This window comes from Mandrillus leucophaeus, unplaced genomic scaffold, assembly GCF_000951045.1.
Source record: "Mandrillus leucophaeus isolate KB7577 unplaced genomic scaffold, Mleu.le_1.0 Scaffold148, whole genome shotgun sequence".
Lineage (NCBI taxonomy): Eukaryota > Metazoa > Chordata > Mammalia > Primates > Cercopithecidae > Mandrillus > Mandrillus leucophaeus.
Genome location: NW_012101454.1, coordinates 3,536,436 through 3,552,182, shown reverse-complemented (window position 1 = coordinate 3,552,182; position 15,747 = coordinate 3,536,436). Strand labels below are relative to the sequence as shown.

Here is a 15,747-nt window from a genome sequence, read left to right as displayed (position 1 = left end):
AAGCCATGAAAAGACTTGTAGGAAACTTAAATGCATATTACCAAATAAAAGCAGCCAAGAAGCCAATTTGAAAAGGCTACATTCTGTATGATTCCAACATGTACCATGCCAGAAAAGGCAAAACTAGGGCAAGAGTACACAGATCAGTGGAGAAACCACCTTTGCAAAAATTATAAGAAAGAAAATTATGACAGTGAAAGAGGCATGACCTAACCAACTCCATCTTGCCTTTAACCCCCAAACTGCCCTTGTTCGTTCCTGGGTGTAGTAGGTCTAGCTAACTTTGGGAGGAATTTACACTTTAACTTTGAAACAAAGACAGTAACAGTCCCTCCCCAAAACAAGCATCCTCCTTGCTTGGAGACTAGACTACCTTTGTAAAAGTAACAAATTTGCCACAAAATTAGCAATAATGGCTCAGGGCCAGAAGCAGTGGTTCATGCCTGTAATCCCAGCACTTTGGGAGGCCATTGTGGGCAGATTGCTTGAGGTCAGGAGTTCAAGACTGCCCAACATGGCAAAACCCTGTCTCTACTAAACCAAAATGCCTACAAAAATTTGCTGGGCATTGTGGCACACATCTGTAGTCCCAGCTACTCAGGAGGCTGAGGCACGAGGATTGCTTGAACCTGGGAGACAGGGGTTGCAGTGACCTGATACTGTGCCGTTGCATCACAGCCTGGGTGACAGAGCAAGACTTCATCTCAAAATAAATAAATAAACAAACAAACAAACAAATAAAATAATGGCTCAGAAGTCACGCAGAGGCCATAAACTTCCTAACCTCCTCAATTGCTCCAATGGATAACATTACTACTGTAAAATGTAAGACTGATGTTTGACATATTTTTCAGACCCTGCATTCTAACAGATCCACTGGCCAGACCCATAAACTGGGACATCTGGTCTTGTGACCTCCCACCCAGGAACTGACTCCATGCAAGAGGACAGATTCAACTCCCTATGATTTCATCCCTAACTTAACCAATCAGCATTCCCCATTCCCTAGTCCATGCCTGAAAACTATCTTTTAAAAATTCTAGCTTCCAAATTTTCAGTGAGGCTGATGTAATAGTAAAACTCCAGTCTCCCATTTAATTGGCTCTATGTGTATTAAACAGTTTCTCCATAAAAAATTCCCCTGTCTTGATAAATTGGCTTCCTCTGGCAGAAGGCAAGTAGAACCCATTGGGGGTTACAGTTGTGGGTTATCAGAGATTGGTGAGGGGGATGAACCAGCAGGGCAGAGAGAATTTTTAGGGCAGTGAAAATATACTGTATACTACCATAAAGATGGACACATGTGATTACACATTTGTCTAAACTCATAGAAAGTAAGAAAACAAGAGCAAACCCTACATGTAAACGATGAACTCTGGGTGATCTTAATGTGTCAATGTAGTGTGAGGGCTCAGAAAATGATACCCCAAAGTAAGGCTCTTTGGTATCCTGACTGGGGAACAGCAGGGAACCAGCGGATGCAAGCTGGTTTTCTCTGAGGACCCCTAATCTGCTTAAAGATGGATGTGGAAAGACCGTACCACAGGAAAAAGAGACTAAAGGTTAACAACCTCACCCAGAGAAGCTTTACCCATTCTTTGGAGGGCTGCTCCCCAAGATATTTTAATCTACAAAACAAGACCTTTGTTCACTAGATTTCTTCCTCTCATCCTCCCAAAGCTGTCTGTCCTCACCTCCACTCCCTAGAAGTCCCAAGCCCCTCTTTCTTTCTGCAGCTACAGATACTATAAAAATTCCAATCATCTGGCCTGAGTCTTTTATTTTGTGAGACTCTTGTGTATATATGCACATAATAAATCTGTATGCCTTTCTCCTATTAATCTGTCTGCTTTCAGTTTATCACAGATTCAACTACAGAAACTTCAGAGGGTGCAGTAAAAGTTTCCGTCACCCCTACAGTTTGTTCATCTATTGTAACAAATGTACTACTCCAGTGGGGGATGCTAATAATGGGAGAGGCTATGCATATGTTGGGGCAGAAGGTGTATGGAAAATCTCTGTGCTTTCCTCTTAATTTTGCCATGAACTAATCTTAAAATATTAAGTCTTAAACAAACAACAGACAGCCAGGCTCGGTGGTGCATGCCTGTAGTTCCAGTTACTGTATATTGTAACCCCACTATTCAGACTACTGCTCAGAAAAAAAGATTCCTAGGCTGGGTGTGGTGGCTCACGCCTGTAATCCCACCACTTTGGGAGGCCACAGTGGGCAGATTACGACGTCAGGATATCGAGACCATCCTGGCTAACACGATGAAATCCCGTCTCTACTAAAAATACAAAAAATTAGCCAGGTGTGGTGGCAGGCGCCTGTAGTCCCAGTTACTCGGGAGGCTGAGGCAGGAGAATGGTGTGAACCCAGGAGGCAGAGCTTACAGTGAGCCGAGATCGGGCCACTGAACTCCAACCTAGGAGACAGAGCGAGACTCCTTCTCAAAAAAAAAAAAAGAAAAAAGGATTCCTTTCAAAATATTACTGCTCACTGAAAATGCACCTGGTCACCCAAGAGCTCTGATGGAGCTATACAAGGAGATTAATAATGTTTTCATGCCTACTAACACAACATCCATTATGTAGCCCCACGGATCAAGAAGTAATTTTGACTTTCAAGTCTCATTTTAAAAATACATTTTGGCCGGGCGCGGTGGCTCAAGCCTGTAATCCCTGCACTTTGGGAGGCCGAGACGGGCGGATCACGAGGTCAGGAGATCGAGACCATCCTGGCTAACACCGTGAAACCCCGTCTCTACCAAAAAATACAAGAAAACTAGCCGGGCGAGGTGGCGGGCGCCTGTAGTCCCGGCTACTCGGGAGGCTGAGGCAGGAGAATGGCGTGAATCCGGGAGGCGGAGCTTGCAATGAGCTGAGATCCGGCCACTGCACTCCAGCCTGGGCGACAGAGCGAGACTCCGTCTCAAAAAAAAACAAAAAAACAAAACAAAACAAAAAAAATACATTTTGGCTTTCCTTTCGGCAGAGCGCGGCGGCAAGATGGCTGTGCAAATTTCCAAGAAGAGGAAGTTTGTCACTGATGGCATCTTCAAAGCTGAACTGAATGAGTTTCTCACTTGGGAGCTGGCTGAAGAATGCTACTCTGGAGTTGAGGTGTGAGTTACACCAACCAGGACAGAAATCATTATCTTAGCCACCAGAACACAGAATGTTCTTGGAGAGAAGGGTCCACGGATTCCGGAACTGACTGCTGTAGTTCAGAAAAGGTTTGGCTTTCCAGAGGGCAGTGTAGAGCTTTATGCTGAAAAGGTGGCCACTAGAGGTCTGTGTGCCATTGCCCAGGCAGAGTCTCTGTGTTACAAACTCCTAGGAGGGCTTGCTGTGCGGAGGGCGTGCTATGGTGTGCTGCAGTTCATCATGGAGAGCGGGGCCAAAGGCTGCGAGGTCGTGGTGTCTGGGAAACTCCGAGGACAGAGGGCTAAATCCATGAAGTTTGTGCATGGCCTGATGATCCACAGGGGAGACCCTGTTAACTACTACATTGATGCTGCTGTGCGCCATGTGTTGCTCAGACAGGGTGTGCTGGGCATCAAGGTGAAGATCATGCTGCCCTGGGACCCAACTGGTAAGACTGGCCCTAAGAAGCCCCTGCCTGACCAAGGGAGCATCCTGGAACCCAAAGATGAGATACTGCCCACCACTCCCATCTCAGAATAGAAGGGTGGGAAGCCAGAGCCACCTGCCGTGCCCCAGTCAGTCCCCACAGCATAACAGGGTCTCCTTGGCAGCTGTATTCTGGAATCTGGATGTTGCTCTGTAAAGACCTTTAATAAAATCTTGTACAAAAACAAAAAATAAAAAAATAAAATAAAATAAAAATACAATTTGAGGCCGGGGGCGGTGGCTCACGCCTGTAATCCCAGCACTTTGGGAGGCCGAGATGGGTGGATCACGAGGTCAGGAGATTAAGACCATCATGGCTAACACAGTGAAACCCCATCTCCACTAAAAATACAAAAAAAAAATTAGCCGGGCATGGTGGTGGCCTCCTGTAGTTCCAGCTACTCAGAGGCTGAGGCAGGAGAATGGCCTGAATCTGGGAGGTGGAGCTTGCAGTGAGCCGAGATCCCGCCACTGCACTCCAGCCTGGGTGTCAGAGCGAGACTCCGTCTCAGAAAAAAAAAAAAAAAAATTTTGGAAAGACTATAGCTGCCATAGACAGTGATTCCTCTGATGGATCTGGACAAAGTAAATTGAATAACTCCTGGAAAGGATTCACCATTCTAGATGCGATTAACAGCTTTTGTGATTCACGGGAGCAAGTCAAAATATTAACATTAACAGGAGTTTGGAAGAAGTTGATTCTAACCCTCATGGATGACTGAAAAGCTTGAGAATTCAGTGGAGTAAGTAACTGCAGATGTGGTGGAAACAGTAAGAGAACTCTAGTTCAGAAATGAAACCTGAAGATGTGACTGACTTGCTGTAATCTCATTATAAAAGCTGGATGGATGAGTTCTCTCTTATGGATGAGCAAAGAAAGTGATTTCTTGAAATGGAATTTACTCCTGGCAAGGATGCCATGAACAGTGTTGAAATGACAACAGAGGATTTAGAATATTACATAAACTTAATTGATAAAGCAGCAACAGGACTTGAGGGGACAGACTTCAATTTTGAAAAAAATGACTACTGTGCATAAAAAGGCATCAAACAGCAATGCATACTACAGATAAATCTTTCCTGAGAGTGTCGATTAATGTAGCACACTTTATTGTGCTCTTATTTTAACAAATTGCCACAGCTACCCCAAACTTCAGCAACCAACCCCCTCATCATTCAGCAGCCATCAACACTGAGGCAAGATTCTTGATCAGTAAAAATATTATGACTTGCTGACAATCATTAGCATTTTGAGCAATATTTTTAAATTAAGGCATGTATATTGTATTTTAAGACATAATGCTATGATACACTTAGAAGATAATAGTGTAAACATAACTTTTATATGCACTGGGAAACCAAAAAATCCACACGACCCATTTTATTGCAATATTCGCTTTTTACCACAATATCTCCAAGGTATACACGTGCAGTTTGCTTCTACTACAGTGGTTTTGCCATTTAGTATATAGTACAAATCTGCAACTATTTATTGTTTGGCAATGCTTTTTATTTTGCAACGAACCCTTCTGGCACCAGTAAGCTTTTAAAAAAAAGTGTTATCTTGAGTGAAAAACTGAAATTTTTTCATTTCTCAAAACCAGTTGATAATAAACATGTAACATGGAGACTACTGCAATCTCACTGACTAAATGTAAATCAAAAGACACCAATCAGCCAGGCACGGTGGCTCACACCTGTAATCCCAGCACTTTGGGTAGACAAAGTGGAAGAATCGCTTGAGCCCAGGAGTTCGAGACCAAAGCCTGGGTAACATAGTGAGACCCCTGTCTCCGCAAAAAAAATAGAAAAAAAATAGCCAGGTGTGATGGCACACGCCTGTAGTCCCAGCTACTCAGGAGGCGCAGGTGGGAGGATTAGTTCGGCCTGGGAAGTCAAGGCTGCAGTGAGCCAAAATCATGCTACTGCACTGTAGCCTGGGAGACAGAGTGAGACCCTGTTCCAGGAAAAACAAAATAAAATAAAATAAAAAAGACACAAATCTACTGATTGTGCATCAGAATCTACTTTTTAAATTACTGTACATGGAGACAACAGGTATAGCTACAGATAACATGTATTTACATATTACACTGAGAAGCACAATTTTTTCATTTAGATCAAATCACTAATCATCTAACTTAATTTCACTCATTTTCATTCTAGGTTATCTTATGCACATATAAAAAGTAAAGCAATAGTTGTTAGACTGTTAACAAAAGAATTACTTTGCAAAACGTTGAATGCTGTTAGCTTTGTATCAGTGATACCAGATGCTTCAAATGGAAAAACCAGTTAAATTAAATCTAGGAACAGGCTGAATTCTTTATCAAATTCATGGAGTCAAAGTAAAACTATTGGTGACTATTTGTTTAATTTTTTTTTTTTAAGAGTCAGGGTCATGCTCTTTCACCCAGGCTGGAGTACAGTAGGGCAATCATAGCTGGCTGCAGCCTCAAACTCCTGGGCTCAAGCAATCCTCCAGCCTCGGCATCCTGGGCAGCTGGGCCTACAGGCATGAGGTGTCATGCCTGGCTAATTTTTAAAACACTGTTGTAGAGACAAGGTCTCTCACTTTGTTGCCCAGACTGGTCTCCATCTCCTGGCTTCAAGTGGTCCTCCGGCTTCAGCCTCCCAAAGTGCTGGGATTATAGTTGCAAGCCACTGTGCCCGGCTGGAAATTCATTCTTAAAGGTGAAACATCTGATGTTATCATGAGTGTTATTGTAAATTCAGTTTTTAGAAAGTTCAGCAGTGGCTCACATCTGTAATCCCAGCACTTTGAAGAGGCTGAGGTGGGTGGATCACCTGGGGTCCAGAATTTGGGACCAGCTTGACAACATGGTTAAACCCCGTCTCTACAAAAATTATCTGGGCATGGTGGCATGCACCTCTAATCCCAGCTACTTGGGAGGCTGAGTACGAGAATTGCTTGAACCTGGGAGTGCAGGTTGCCGTGAGCCTGCACTCCAGTCCGGGAGGCACAGCAAGACTCTGTCTCAAAACACATAAAAATAGATTAAATAAATAAATAAATAAATAAATAGTTCACCACTGAAGATAAGATTATTTTTTACACTGATAACACATTTTGGTGGAGCAGAGTGCTAAGGTAAGAAACAATGTTCTTATTAGAGTCTTTGAGAGGAATGTACACGCAATTAGTGGTGCATACACAATTTATAACCATGCCCAAACTGTGACATTCTAATAATCGAAACAGAATCTGCTGTCAAATTGACACTTGGCTAAAAATCTGTATTTATACAGTAAGAGTAATATATAAAATTTTTGTGACAAGATTGCTATTGAGCACAAGCACTTCCCTATGGCAGCATAAGCTTTCCTTTTGGGCTGCCTATCACATAGATTTTAGAAATACTAGAGCCGTTTCAGAACTAACTTGTAAATCAACCTAAGTATCCTACAATGATGCTGAAATTTCTTATAAACTAGTTACCTAGATTTTGGTTGCATTTTGTTCAAATCAGTAGGAATTATTTAACCAAAGTACTGGACAAATAAAGAAACAAAAAGCTTAAGCTTTTAACAAAGTATTTTTGAAAATAAAGCTTAGGCCTGGCGCGCTGGCTCACGCCTGTAATCTCAGGACTTTGGGAGGCCGAGCTGGATGGATCACGAGGGTCAGGAGTTTGAGACCACCCTGGCTAACACGGTGAAACCCGGTCTCTACTAAAAATACAAGAAATTAGCAGGGCGCAGTGGCAGGCACCTGTAGTCCCAGCTACTCGGGAGGCTGAGGCAGGACAATGGTGTGAACCTGGGAGGCGGAGCTTGCAGTGAGTTAAGATCACGCTACTGCACTCCAGCCTGGGTGACAGAGCAAGACTCCATCTCAAAAAAAAAAAAACAAAGTTTATAACTAGAAGATAAATTAGATAAATTTACTAAAAGAAGAAACAATGAATTATGAGAGCACAAATAATGTACAAGATCTAATTTTGAAATTCTATAACTGCGTCTCTATCTCAACTTCAGAAAACAATCTTTGGAAGGAACTCCTAGTTATAACTGCATATACTCATATTCATACCCAAATAGAAGAAAATTAAAAAGGCCTATGATTTTGAAGCATGTGAATTTGGCAAAACGTTTATAATAATCCTAAGTACAGATAATTTATCTGACAAGTTTTATCTTACAGAAATACCTGTCAAAGAAAACTAATCTAAATGGACACAAAGAGAGTACCTATTGGCTGGGCGTGGTGGCTCATGACTGTAATCCGAGCACTTTGGGAGGCCGAGGTGGGCAGATCACGAGGTCAAGAGATCAAGACCATCCTGGCTAACACGGTGAAACCCCGTTTCTGCTAAAAATATAAAACATTAGCCAGGTGTGAGAATGACGTGAACCCGGGAGGTGGAGTTTGCAGTGAGCCCAGATCACGCCTCTGTACTTTGGCCTGGGCGACAGAGTGAGACTCCGTCTCAAAAAAACAAAAAGGTACCTATTAAAATCTTTGGGTTTAAATATTTATAATTTAAACGCAAAAAAAATATTGTTTTGAGAATATCCTCCATTGGGCAACATTTGCCCTGAGTTTCTTTGGTATCCCAGTATCTATAGCAGAATAGTTTTCTCTATTAATCATAAAATGTAACTTCAAAAAAGATATCAGGCAATTAAAAACAATTAGCTAAAACCAAATTGCAAAATCTATATTCTTCAAAGAAAAAAAGTGACACTGTATTATAGACAGGAACAGATAGAAAGTACATAAATATGTCTCAAGAACAATTATTTTCTTTATGTTCTTTTTGTAACATTCATACAATCACAATAAAAAGTGTTTTGCCTTGAAGTATACAAATGTTTTATATTTTGAAAAATTTTGAGAAGTTATAAAGAACTTTTCATAATTCTAACAACATAATATAATTTATATGTCAATAAATACACATTTCAAAAATGTATGTATATGATTTTAGTGCTTCTTTTACTCTCAGAAGTGTCCCAGTTTTGACAACAAATTATACAACCAAACTAATAATAGACAGGACAAAACATCAGCACATTTAAAAAGGCCAGACTATTACTGGCCAAAAATAAAAAATGTCATGTTATCTCTTTGCTTTTTAAACTAAATTATTTGGCATCTAGTGTTCGAAAGTAGAGGAAAAAAATAAATTTAAAAAAAAAAAAGGCCTACTTAAGTTTTCACAAAATTTCTAAATCTCTACTTTTATCTTTTCCAGGTCATCAATGATATAATTCATAATTTCACAATTAATCTGAAAACTATAAAGCTGCATTTTCCTTAAAATTTTTATTATAAATATATTTTGTTGTAGTAAGAACCACAAAAATTTACTTAAAAACAGTCATGTGTTTGATGGCTATCTGCCTTCCAAGATTGGGAAATCCCGAAAACAAAGATTCTCTCTCTGTTGGGGTTTTGAACTACTACGAATCATCAGGCTACAGAGCAGGATCTGAAACATGGAAGGCATTTAATAAACATTTATTGAATGAAATAATTTCTTCAATTAAGACAAAGAAAATTTAAGAGAACATTTGACAGCGACAGGGAAAGGAAGCAAGATTCAAAATGGTAATGAGACCATTTTGTGGTCATTCAAAATTCTAGGTAAGTTAACACAAGAGAACGTATGTTGAACCAATTCCTTAATTTCTAAAATAAAGTCAAATAAAATTTCACATGTTGGGTTTCATATATTCATCTATAACTGGTAAATAAATGCCTTCAATATCCCCTAAACTTACTAAGAAAAATGACTTTTACCAAACCAATTATTTAAACACTATTCAGTGATTATCCATGAAGCTTTCAAAAATGGATTAACATTGTATATAGTAGAAAAAATATTTACTCCCTTTTAAAATTAGTTAAAACATATATAAAATATTTAAAGTGGCAACAAATCTATATCAGACAATTCAAATATGAAATGCACTAGTTAGAATGTAAAAAGACAAATACTACTTCAGATAAAATTTAAATGTAAAGTTTTCATTTGGTTACGCCTTCTCAGACATAAGTATCTTCTGCCATCATGTGGAAATTTCTGAAATTACATGTATATACACACAAAATTAATTTTATCAAGCTCCTAGAACTGACAAAGGAATTCAGCCAAGTTTCCAGATACTAGATTAATGTACACAAATCAGTAGCTCTTCAATACACCAATAGCAATCAAGCAGAGAATCAAATCAAGAACTCAACTCCTTTTACAACAGTTGCAAAAAAAAAATAAAATACTTAGGAATATACCTAACCAAGGAGTTTTAAGACCTCTACAAGGAAAACTACAAAACACTGCTGAAAGAAATCACAGATCACACAAACAAATGGAAACACATTCCATGCACATGGATGGGTAACATCAATATTTTGAAAATGACCATACTGCCAAAAGCAATCTACAAATTCAATGCAATCCCCATCAAAACATCAGCATCATTCTTCACAGAATTACAAAAAACAATTCTAAAATCCACATGAAACCAAAGAAGAGCCCACAAAGCCAAAGTAAACTAAGCAAAAAGAACAAATCTGAAGACATCACGCTACCTGATTTCAAACTATAAGACAATAGTCACCAGAACAGCATGACACTGGTATAAAAATAGGCACACAGACCAACGGAACAGAATAGGGAACCCAGAAATAAACCTAAATACTTACAGCCAACTGATCTTTGACAAAGCAAACAAAAAAGTAAAGTGGGGAAAGGACAACCTTTTTAACAAACGGTGCTAGAATAATTGGCTAGCCACATGTAAGAGAATGAAACTGGATCCTCATCTCTCGCATAATATAAAAATCAACTCAAGATGGATCAAGGACTTAAACCTAAGACCTGCAACTAGAAAAACTCTTGAAGATAACACTGGAAAAACCTTTCTAGACATTGGCTTCGGCAAGGATTTCATGACCCAGAACCCAAAACCAAATGCAATAAGAACAAAGATAAATAGCTGGGACTGAATTAAACTAGAGAGAAAAGGACAGTCAGCAGAGTAAACAGACAACACACAGAGTGGGAGAAAATCTTCCCAATCTGTACATCTGACATAGGACTAATAATCAGAATCAACGATGAACTCAAACAAATCAGTAAGAAAAAACAAACGATCCCATCAAAAAGTGGGCAAAGAACGTAAGTAGAAAATTCTCTAAAGAAGAAATACAAAAGGCCAATGAACGTATGAAAAAACACTCAACGTCACTAATGATCAAGGAAATGCAAATCAAAACCACAATGTGATACCGTCTTGCTCCTGCAGGAATGGCCATAATAAAAAATAAATAAATAAATAATAGATGTTGGCGTGGATGTGGTGATCAGGGGACACTTCTACACTGCTAGTGGGAAAGTAAACCAATACAGCCACTATGAAAAACAGTGTGGAGATTCCTTAAAGAACTAAAAGTAGAACTACCATTTGATCCAGCAATCCCACTACTGGGTACCTACCCAGAGGAAAAGATAATCTTTTTCATTATTTGAAGAAGATACTTGCACACGCATGTTTATAGCAGCACAATTCACAATTGCAAAATCGTGGAACCAACCCAAATGCCCATCAATCAATGAGTGGATAAAGAGTGTATACACACACACACACGCACACACAGTGGAACACTTCTCAGCCCTAAAAAGGAATGAATTAACAGCATTTGCAGTGACCTGGATGAGACTGGAGACTATCATTCCAAGTGACGTAACTCACGAATGGAAAACCAAATATTGTATGTTCTCACTGATATGTGGGAGCTAAGCTGTGAGGTTGCAAAGGCATAAGAATGATACAATGGACTTTGGGGAACTTGCAGGAAAGAGTGGGAGGGGGGTGAGGGATAAAAGACTACAAATATGGTGCAGTGTATACTGCTCGGGTGATGGGTGGACCAAAATGTGACAAATCACCACTAAAGAACTTACTCATGTAATCAAATACCACCTGTATATCAATAACTTATGGAAAAAGAAAAAAAAAGTATCAGACTAGGATATTAGTTTACCCTAACAGTCTCTAATATTTGAAAAGATTAATCCAGTTTTTAAACAAAGTAAATATTCTTAGAAGAATTTAAGAAGGGGCCGGGAGCAGTGGCTGATGCCTGTAATCCCAGCACTTTGGGAGGCGGAGGTGGGTGGATCACTTGAGGTCAGGAGTTCAAGACCAGCCTGGTCAACATGGTGAAACCCCCTTTCTACTAAAAATACAAAAATTAGCCAGATGTGGTGGCGTGCGCCTGTAATCCCAGCTACTCAGGAGACTGAGGTGGGACAATCGCTTGAACCCAGGAGGGAGAGTTTGCAGCAGTGAGCCAAGATCACGCCACTGCACTCCAGCCTGGGCGACAGAGTGAGACTCTGCCAAAAAAAAAAAAAAAAAAAGAATTTAAGAAGAAAATAATCCTGAAAAGTTGTTCCTTCTTCCTGAGAGAAGATAGTGGTGTTCATTTGTACCTTCAGGAAATTGCATGCAGATACTCCATTTCATTTTCTTTCTAAGACTCAGCAGTTATGACTCTTCTAGGTCTTTTCCACTTCAAGATCTTAAATTCCTTAAATACTCTCCTTTTCTCTCCCCTACTTTAGGCACTTAAAACACTACATTAAATGGGAAAAGAAACAGGAGTATTAAGCTACTTTAACTTGTCCTGAATAATTAGAAACTAGAGATGCTTGATACTAGTTTTATAAAGACAAAAAGCTTATTAATAGCCAAATAGCAAAAAAAAAAAAAAAAAAAAAGGTAAAAACTGAACCAGCTACGCATACGATCATATGCCTAATGGGTTGACAGTATTATCTACATAGAGACATGAATTAAAGTGCTTGGAATAAGCCTAATGCCCTAAATTCTCATATATTCATAAAATACAATTTCAGAATTTAACACTTTGTTTAAATTATTAATCTTTATAAACACTACAATTCGGGCCAGACGCAGTGGCTCACGCCTATAATTCTAGCACTTTGGGAGGTCGAGGTAGGTGGATCACGAGGTCAGGAGCTTGAGACCAGCCTGGCCAATATAGTGAAACAGTGTCTCTACTAAAAATACAAAAAATTAGCCAGGCGTGGTGATATGCGCCTGTAATCCCAGCTACTCGGGAGGCTGAGGCAGGAGAATCACTTGAACTTGGGAGGCAGAGGTTGGAGTGAGCCGAGATAGTGCCACTGCACTTCAGCCCAGGCAATAGTGCAAGAATTCTCTCTCAAAAAAAAAAAAAAAACGACTACAGTTCACACATTTGATTGCTCAACTTTTTATCCAGCTGTGGTAATTAGCATATTTGGTCTTTGTCAAAAAATAATCACTCATTTTTCTTTTGGCGGGAAAAAGACTTACTGAACACCTATTATAACATATTATAACATACTACTCTCCCAGTAATTTTACAAAGATAAGTAGAACATTGTTTGTGTCCTCAATGAACTTACCATCAACTAGTGGCAAAAAGGGGTACATAAGTAACTATAATATAATGTAGATAACATTAAGTACCAAAATAGACTAATCCCAGCACTTTGGGAGGCCGAGGTGGGCGGATCACGAGTGCAGGAGATCAAGACCGTCCTGGCTAACACGGTGAAACCACGTCTCTACTAAAAACACAAAAACTTAGCCAGGCATGGTAGCAGGCGCCTGTAATCTCAGTTACTCGGGACGCTGAGGCAGGAGAATGGCGTGAACCCGGGAGGCGCAGCTGGCAGTGAGCCAAGAGATTGCACCACTGCCCTCTAGCCTGGGTGACACAGCAAGACTCTGTCTCAAAAAAAAAAAAAAAAAAAGTACCAAAACAGAAAAATACAATTTGAGGGAAATTAAAAGACATAGAGATTTCTTTCCATTTGAAGAATTAATCAGTTAAGAATTGACAGCACCATATGAAGGTTGTTTTGAAAGACACTTTAGGGTTTGGCCATGCAGAAAAAGACAGTAAAACATTTCAGCCAAATGAACAGCCAGAGTCAAAACAACTTGAGGCCACTTTCAGAGAGCAATGCTCAGTTAAATGACTAGAACACAGAATTCATGACAAAGAACATTTAGATAAAGGTAGGAAAAATACATTCGGGCCAGATTTTGCAGTTTTGAATGTCACGTTAAAGAGAGGTCAATGGGAAAACACTGATCGGTTTTGATAAGGGTAATAAAATGATCAAAGTTGTACTTTATAAGGTGACAGTTAAAAGAGACTAAAGGCAAGATTATTTATGAAATAACTGCAAACATCCAGAGGTACTGACCACTGGAATGGAGATAACAGGTCAGAGTTCTGATACTGTAAAGGAAAACAGAATCACCAGGATTTGGCAACTAATAGCATACAGAAGGTAAGAAAGAAGAAAGACTTAGTTAAGAATAATAAAATTACAAAATTTGTTTTCAGAGCACTCTTATCTGGAATTCTTGTCTCCTTCCTGTCAACCTACTTCCTACCCCACACTGACAGCAGGAGGAGGCAGACAAATGCCTAGGCAGATAGGGGCAGGTCCACAGTGAAACCTTAATTTCAAACCAAAGAGTTTAAAGCCTAAAAGTCAAGCTATGAGTCTCAGATAAATCTACAGGCCAGACTGAGAACCTCTCTTTCCGTCTGGTGCCCTTTCTTCCGATTGATCCTTACCCTTCACCTATTTTACATATACCCACCCTTCCCTAATTGGCTTTTTTATACTGTCAGGCCTACCTTTGAGTGGTGCCTTTGTTTTAGCCTTTTTTGCATACTCACAAACCAATCAGCATACACTCCCCCATTCTGAGCCCATAAAAGCCCCAGACTCAGCCATATTTTGGAAATGCCCATCTCCAGGTGTGGGGGACTACCCACCTTCAGGTGGGGGACCACTCACTTTTAGTCCCCTCTCTGCTGAGACCTGTTCTGTTGTTCAACAAAACTCTTCTCTGCTCTTCTCACCCTTTGGTTGTCAGTGTAACCTCATTCTTCCTGGACACAGGACAAGAACTAAGGAACCACCGAACACAGGTAGGAAAAAGGCTGTAACACTGTGGCCTTCTTCCGGCACTGGGCAGCCACCCCATGCACTTGGAAGCAGCAGCAGGGTCGGGCCAGCCCCGGAGGCACTGGCAGAGCAGGGCAGTGGGACTGAATGAGCTGTAACACAGGCAGGCTGGGGAACACTTGGTCCAGACACAGGCTGAGTGTGGATCCTGTGGCAAGCACATGATCTGGGGCAGAGTGCAAGCCAGGAGTGGTCCAATGGGCCTAGTGGGTAGGCGCCTCCTGCAGCGAGCCTGGGCACAAGCAAGGACCAGATGCAGGTGTCGCTGGCCACAGAGGTCTCCAGCTGGCAAAGCAGCACGAAAAAAATACCGTGTCAACATTAAAGCTAAAATATCTAACATTTATTGAGCATTTACTATGTGTAAGGCACTGGGCAACTATTATGCATATACTATCTTATTTAATCCTTAACCTTAGAGGTAAGTACTGCTGCTATGCCCATTTTACTGATGAGGAAACCAAGGCTTAGAATGGTTAATCAAATTACCCAAGGTCACAGAGTAAGTGGCTAGATGTTAACCAGTGTCGGATAATTATTAAAAGTGTTAGTCATATTAAATTTAAAATGTAATCTCTCACATGGGTATACATATTTTTAAAATAAACTCAAAGATAAAATGATCTTCAAAAGCCAATGAGGGCTGGGCAGTGGTGGCTCATGCCTGTAATCCTAGTACTTTGGGAGGCCAAGACAGGTGGATCACCTGAGGTGAGGAGTTCGAAACCAGCCTGGTCAACATGGTGAAACCCTATTTCTACTAAAAACACATAAAAAATTAGCCGGGTGTGGTGGCAGGCACCTGTAATCCCATCTACTCGGGAGGCTGAGGCAGGAGAATTGCTTAAACCTGGGAGGCGGATGTTGCAGTGAGCTGAGATTGCACCACTGCACTCCAGCCTGGGTAACAAAGAAAGACTCCATTTAAAAAAAAAAAAAAAGCCAGTGGGGCTTGGCACAGTGGCTCACACCTGTGATCCTGCACTTTGGGAGGCCAAGGCAGGTGGATCACTTGAGGTCAGGAGTTCGAGACTAGCCTGGCCAACACGGTGAAACCTACTAAAAACACAAAATTAGC

General features: G+C 40.5%; 1 protein-coding gene and 1 pseudogene across 2 annotated transcripts in view; one reads left to right on the top strand and one right to left on the bottom strand.

Annotated features, from left to right (window-relative positions):
• Window positions 1–15,747, bottom strand: part of SDHAF3 (succinate dehydrogenase complex assembly factor 3) — a 93,209-nt gene that overhangs the window by 50,892 nt on the left and 26,570 nt on the right. The window lies entirely within an intron of this gene.
• Window positions 2,990–3,841, top strand: LOC105535581 (annotated as a pseudogene). The gene has a single exon (XR_001005457.1). The product of XR_001005457.1 is annotated as a 40S ribosomal protein S3 pseudogene (transcript).